Source organism: Lynx rufus, unplaced genomic scaffold, assembly GCF_022079265.1.
Source record: "Lynx rufus isolate CCGP_SWC_20201006 ecotype Redwood Valley unplaced genomic scaffold, mLynRuf1.p SCAF_15, whole genome shotgun sequence".
Lineage (NCBI taxonomy): Eukaryota > Metazoa > Chordata > Mammalia > Carnivora > Felidae > Lynx > Lynx rufus.
This window is the reverse complement of record NW_025814829.1, coordinates 17,931,639-17,939,255: the sequence shown is the minus strand read 5'-3', so window position 1 is coordinate 17,939,255 and position 7,617 is coordinate 17,931,639. Positions and strand designations below refer to the sequence as shown.

Genomic DNA, 7,617 nt, shown 5'->3' with positions numbered 1-7,617 from the left:
TAATATATGTATGTATATAAGTTAGATACAGGCTGGCTCATGATATGTTTCAAACTTGGCTACAGAACTATTTTAATCACAAAGCAGTACATGTTGCCTTTTATTGGCCATGAATCAGCATTATGGTTCAAGCATGTCTAGAGATAAATTCAGATTTGCAACAAAGCAACTGAGAATAACCCTATGTATGTATGTGTATATATATGTATATATATATGTGTGTATATATATATATACACACACATATATATCAATATCATTTAAAGATCTCAACACAGTGGATTTTAATAGAATACAACACAAAACCAATTAAATTATCTAAAAAGCCATTTTATCCTCTTTACACACACATATTAATTGATTTGGAATTTAGGTTTAAATTTAAATTTAAACTATTTAAAATAATTTCTATAAAGAAAGGAGAAACTGTAATAGCATTAAAAGAATTCCGAGAAGGGGGTGCTGAGAATGCATGTTTGTGCATCTGTCAGTCCGTGTGTCCTTGTTTTTGCCCATGTGGCTTTCAGTGCTGACCTCTGGCAACACATAGGAAAGCCTGCCCTGAATTTCCAGCCCGCTGCCATGGTGGATGGCTCCTTCAAGGAGATGAAGCTTTCTGACTACAGGTGGAAATACTTGGTCCTCTTTGTCTACCTGCTGGACTTCAGCCTGGGTGACCCACAGTGATCACTGCTTTCAGTGAACATGCTGAGGATTTACGCAGGCTGGACTGTGAGGTGCTGGGGGTCTCTGTCGACTCTCAGTCCATCCCCCTGGTGGGGATCAACAAGCCCAGGAAAGAAGGCAGCTTGCCTCACCCCCCAACATCCCTCTGCTGGCAGGTGTAACCAGAAGCTTGTCCCAAGATTATGGTGTGCTGAAGGAAGATTGAAGGCATTGCATACAGGGGCCTCTTTATCACTGATGGCAGCAGTGTCCTTCGCCAGATCACTGTCAAAGATTTGCCTGTGGGGAGCTCAGTGGAGGAAGCTCCTGCACCTGGTCCAGGTCTTCCAGTACAGGAATGAGAGTGGGGAAGTCTGTCCACCACTGGAACGAACATGGGGAAGTCTGTCCAGTACAGGAATTAACACGGGGAAATTTGTCCTGCCGGCTGGAAGTCAGGCAGTGACACAATCAAGCCCAACGTATACAACAGCAAGGGATACTTCTCCAAACACAGCAAGGGTGGCACAAAATGGAAAGCTTGGGATGTTGGCCCGCACCTGTGCCTCTGCCTGGATACCCCATGCCAACTCAGGAAAGGTCAGACCTGCCTCTTTAAATTCTACAGTCAGTGACCCTGGAGGGTTAGACCAAGGCTGTCTCATTTTCCCAGCTGGGCTGGTCAATGGTGAGCCCCTCCCTGAAGCCCACCTAGCTAGGCACAGGCCTAGAGGTGATTCATAAAGTATTCGGACAGAAAAAAACAAACAAACCAAACCAACAACAACAACAAAAAATCCCAGAAGGGAAGGCCTTATGATAGTACACTTTTGCAATGAGAAGAAAATATCTACACACTTAGGTCTGATTAAAGACCTGTGTCTAGAATATATAAGGAATGCCTATGTCTCTTACATGTTACAAAGAAAATACACAGTTGGCCAAGAGACACATGAAAATGCTCAAAATCATTAGTCATTGGAGAAGTGAAAATGAAAACCATGATATCATACCATTCCACACCATTCCACAGGCTGACATTCAAACAACTGATACTAGTGAAGATGTGGAGTTCATAAGAACGTCAAAGTGTAGAGCCACTTTGGAACATAGGTTGGTGGTTTTCTATAAAGGTAAACAATATACTTTCCTACCCAATAATCTCACCTTTCAGGTGACATGAACATGCTAATCCATGCAAATTCTTAGACCCCAAATAATTTAGGATTACTCTTGTAGACTTACTCTTTGGGAGCATTCAAAAGATGCTTTGTTAAAATCCTGAGAGAAAGACTCAGGATGGTTTTACTGCATAACTAGAGCACACAAAGTGAGGTATTGGTCACACTGCAAACCTGTTTTTAGTCTCTTGTGTCGCACAGGCTACAATCTCCACTCACTCAACTTGCCTTTAATTCTCCTGGTTTACGAGTTGCCTTGGTCATGTTAATGTTATTCTTGACTAAGAATTCCAGGAAAAAGGAAGGGCATGAATCTCGAGTTGCTTCTGAAAATCTTTAACAGACATCGTTAAGTTTTAAGTTAGAATTTTAAGATTTGCTCAGAAGAAAAGTATTTGGTTTTGTGTGGATACTGGTGGAACACAATAAGATTAGTTTAAGTGATTATAAGTCTTATATAAAAAGAGTCTGTGTACTTAAATATACTCAGATGAATAGAAAAGAGATTATTTTGTCAATATTAATAAATGAGCAATATTAATAAGTATGCCTTCAGATTATATTTCAAATATGATAGTCTATAGAAACAGTGAGTTTAATAAAGGGATTACTGAATAAGTAACATAAAAATTTTATTTGATTACAAATATCTTTTAATTTCTGGGGCACCTGGGTGGCTCAGTTGCTTGGGTAAGTATCCAATTCTTGATTTCTGCTCAAGTCATGATCTCATGGTTGGTGGGATCAGGCCCCACACTGGGCTCTGTGCTGACAGTGTGGAGCCTGCTTGGGATTCTCTCTCCCTCTCTTTCTGCCCCTTCACCATGGGCATGCATGCTCATGTACTCTCTCTCTCTCTAAAAATAAATAAACATTTAAAAATAAATAAATAAAATCTCTTTTAGAAAAACAAATATCTTCTTATATCTTTCATCTTGTATTCAAAAGTAAAATTTTGGTTATAATAAATTCTTTGAATTATTGCATATAAAATGCGAGATACTTTACACTTGTGTGTGCATATATGTTTTTGTGTGTATCCTTTCTTTTCTATAAAAGTAGAAACTCTTTTGTTAAAAAATGATTCAATATCATGACCTTTGCAAAATTAAATCTTAAAATGAAAATAACTCTTTTACTTTGGAATTTAGTAAGATAATTACAATAGATATCAGCTCTTGCTTTGACTACCCAATAATCTTTGAATATCCTTTTAATGTTTCTTATAAATTTCGACTTTCAGATTCATGACTTTCTGAGATGAAACTAAAATCAAAGCAAACAAAACAAAAACCCTACCTTTCACAGTGTGATCCATATTTTGTAGTATTAATGCCTGCTGAAAGTAGGCATATTCTGTGACAGTAGGCAGCAATGAAAATGAAAAGTTTTCAGACACATTCAACAAACTGAATGAAACTTACAAACATGATGCTGAGTGAAAAGAAATCCATAAAAAAAAGAGAATGTATTGCATGCTTCCATTAATATAAAGTTAAAAAAATCAAAACTAAAGGATGGAGTTTGCCATCAAGGCAGCAGTTAAATTGGGGCAGGATAAATGGAACACTAATAGGAGAGGGTAAATGAGGATTCTGGGGTGATGTTGCAGTTACACCTTTTGTGGTAGCATTTACCAGGTCATATTCACTCTGTAATATTTCTTTAAATAGTAAAATTATAAATTAAGTACTTTAATTTTTTTAAGAGAGATACAGAGACAAAGCGAGGGGCAGAGAGAGGGAGACGAAGCATCTGAAGCAGGCTCCAGGCTCTGGGCTGTCAGCACAGAGCCTGACTTGGGTCTTGAACCCACAAACTGCGAGATCATGACCTGAGCCGACATCACTGCTTAACTGACTGTACTTTTTTCTGTGTGCTTTTTTCTAAATTATGTACTTTTTTCTATGCATGATATGCTTCATTATAACTGTTTACAAAGTTTTAAGAAACACCTCTAACTGCTGGGGGTGGAGGGGAAGCCAGGTTCTTTCACACATGGCAAAGCTAGGTTCTGGGAAGCAGATTCACATACATATGATAAGGATGAGGAAGAACATATTACATTAAATTGTTATGATGGTAATAAATTTTGTGTTCCTTATTAATATTTTAAAGATTTATTTATTTTTGAGAGAGAGAACGCAAGTGGAGAAGGAGTAGAGAGAGGGGGACAGAAGATCCCAAGCAGGCTCTGCACTGTCAGCCACCGGCCCAATATTGGGCTCAAACTCAGGAGCTGTGATATCCTGACTTGAGCCCAAGTCCGATGCTCAACTGACTGAGCCACCCAGGTGTCCCTTGTTCCTTATTAATTTTAAAGTCTATCTCCTTATAAAAAGTTCTGATTTAACCTGATAGAGTAGGAAATTAACATACATTTGTATCCCAAGACCGAAATAAATATATAATGGTTTGCAAAACAGATCAGAGGATGGGGGTTTAGGTTGTCACTGTTGAAATGCATATTTTAACAAATTTTGTGAAGAGAAGAAAATCAGAAGAGAAATGGAATAAAGGCAGAGGATTGACAATGTAGAATCAGGGTATTGCTAAGGAGGTGGTTGATTCTAACAATAGCAAATATTAGTTTCTTCAACTCAGATACAAAATGTCCTATGCTGTGCAGGATATTTCTATATAATAAAACATTTTCTTACCCAAAATGCTTTTACTACATTCACTGAGAAAGCGGCCAGAGAGATAAGCATATTTATTGTGTGTAACTCTGCTGACATTTGTCCATTGAGATACGCACATGAGTAAATTGTTTCTCTGTTGACGTTTGTTCTCAATGAAAGTTTCCTTTTTCTTTTCTAGTAGGTAATGCCCTCACAGTGTCCACGGGGTATTAAAACTGTCTTTTGAAATTGGCAAAGTGGTTTTTTACACTTACAAAGTTAAATTTCTCGTTGTTTGAGGGCTTAAAAAACACCCTTTTAGGGGCGCCTGGGTGGCGCAGTCGGTTAAGCGTCCGACTTCAGCCAGGTCACGATCTCGCGGTCCGTGAGTTCGAGCCCCGCGTCAGGCTCTGGGCTGAAGGCTCAGAGCCTGGAGCCTGTTTCCAATTCTGTGTCTCCCTCTCTCTCTGCCCCTCCCCCGTTCATGCTCTGTCTCTCTCTGTCCCAAAAATAAATAAACGTTGAAAAAAAAAATTAAAAAAAAAAACACCCTTTTAGTATTCTAGCAGTATTTACAGGTTTCTACTCAGTTGGATATTAGGAAGTTTATTACTATTATGGCATTATTTAAATTAAATGAGTAATTTATTGAAATAGTTCAGAAGCCTCCCGGAAACATTAATTAATTTCACTATATTGTGATCCCTTTTCTGAGCAGCTCGTGCTTTCAAAATTTTTCTTCAGAAACAGAAAATATGTAAGAAGTGCTCAACTAAATGAGAATATTGCATTACTGGGGAGCCCACCTGGCTCAGTTGGTAAGTCATGTGACTCTTGATGTCAAGGTTGTGAGTTAGAGCCCCACACTGAGTGTGGAGATTGCTTAAAAAATAAAATTTAAAAAAATCTTTAATAAAGAATATTACATTATTATTTTTAACCAAATAAGTTACCTCAGTTTGGATAGATGGATGATAGATAGATGATAGGTAGATGATAGATAGATAGATCGATCGATAGATAGATAGACAAAGGGAGAGTGGGGCAGGGATTAACCTTTCTCAATGGAAAATGAGATTAGGGTTTGTAAGATTGCCTTGAAATCTAAATTGAAGTGATGGAAATAAAAGAACATTCAAGTTTCTAAGGCTTTCAGCAAATTCAGTAGTATTGAAAAAAAGAGAAAGGTAATCATGGCAGAAATTCTTCCCAGGAACAGATTGTGTGAATGTTCGGATCTTACTTTGCATAAAATCTTACTAATATCACCAAATGTGGAAAGACATCACACAAAGATGTGGCCCAAATAAACTCTACAGTTGGACCCTGTCTAAAATGCACTATAGGCAGGAAAACTGCAAGAAAGTGCAGAAACATTGTAATTGCCCATAGTTAGTTTTCTCCAATAAACAGAGATTTTATTTTTTTTTATTTTTTTTTAAATTTTTTTTTCAACGTTTATTTATTTTTGGGACAGAGAGAGACAGAGCATGAACGGGGGAGGGGCAGAGAGAGAGGGAGACACAGCATCGGAAACAGGCTCCAGGCTCTGAGCCATCAGCCCAGAGCCCGACGCGGGGCTCGAACTCACGGACCGCGAGATCGTGACCTGGCTGAAGTCGGACGCTTAACCGACTGCGCCACCCAGGCGCCCCTAAACAGAGATTTTAGAAAACAGAAGTCAAAAGAGAAAATGAATAAAAAGATTTGTCAAGACAGTGGTGGCAATGGGAGAGACATGTGCAGAGGGTTCTTTTTGGAAGTAACCTGGCTCTAACACTTAACCCAACCCTCTTGCAATTAGCATGCCCATTATTATCAATATTCTGGACATTGTTATAAAAGAATGTGTGGACATGTAGTAAGTGGACATGTGTTGCCTTTAGCTTTGTTTTCTCAAGATGCTTCAGCTATTCAGGAGCTTTTGTAGTTCCATACAAATTTCAGAATTGGCTTTTCTATCTCTGTGAAAAATGCCATTGGAATTTTCATAAGAATTAAATTGAATTTATCACTTTGGGTAGTATGGACACTTTAACAATATTTTCAAATCCGTGAACACGGGCTATCTTTCCATTTATTTGAATCTTCTTCAATTTCTTTTATCAGTATCTTACAGTTTTTGGTGTACATCTTTCACCTTCTTGGATAAGTTTATTCCTATTTTATTTTTTTATTCATATGTTCATAAATGGGGTTGCTTTTATTTTTCTAAGGCTAGTCAAATGAAGCAGTGAGAGTCAAGAAGAAATAAATCTGTAACTGGTTGTGATCAATTAATCGTAAACACCACTGCACTTGGATCAGCTAGAATTGTTTTCTTGACTTCCTTTTGTTGGTATAAAAAATGCAACTGGTTTTTTTTTTTTTTAATTTTTTTTTCCACGTTTATTTATTTTTGGGACAGAGAGAGACAGAGCATGAACGGGGGAGGGGCAGAGAGAGAGGGAGACACAGAATCGGAAACAGGCTCCAGGCTCTGAGCCATCAGCCCAGAGCCCGACGCGGGGCTCGAACTCCCGGACCGCGAGATGGTGACCTGGCTGAAGTCGGACGCTTAACCGACTGAGCCACCCAGGCGCCCCATATGCAACTGGTTTTTATGTGTTGATTCTGTTTTCTGCAACTTTACTGAATTTATTAGTTCTAACAGGTTTCTTTGTTTTTTTTTGAGACTTTAGACTTTTCTGCATTTTGGATTATGTCATTTGCAAGCAGATATTTTTACTTGTCACTTTCCAATTTCAATGCCTTCTATTTCTTTTTCTTTTTTTCTCTTCTGGTTGCTCATCTTAGTGCTTTCAGTGCTATGTTACATAGAAGTGGGGAGGGTAAGCATTCTTGCTTTATAGAAAATTTTAGAGGAAACACTTTCACTTTTTCTCCATTAATTATGATGTTAGCTGTGGATTTTTAAAATAAATGGTCTCGTTGTGTTGAGGAGGTTTCCTCTTATAGCTATTTTGTTGAGAGTTTTTATCATATATATTTATGCTGAACTTTTCAAATGCTTTTTCTGCTTTTATTAAGATGACATTTTAGCCTTTTATTCTGTTACTGTGGTATATCATGTCGATTGGTTTGCATATGTTAAAACAATCTTTCATCCCAGGGATAAACCTTACTTGGTCTTGGTGCAAATTCTTTTC

The 7,617-nt window shown here is 38.0% G+C and overlaps 1 pseudogene; it reads left to right on the top strand.

Moving 5' to 3' along the window:
- Positions 1–468: 468 nt before the first annotated feature.
- Positions 469–1,301, top strand: LOC124509820 (peroxiredoxin-2-like; annotated as a pseudogene).
- The last annotated feature ends 6,316 nt before the right edge of the window (positions 1,302–7,617 follow it).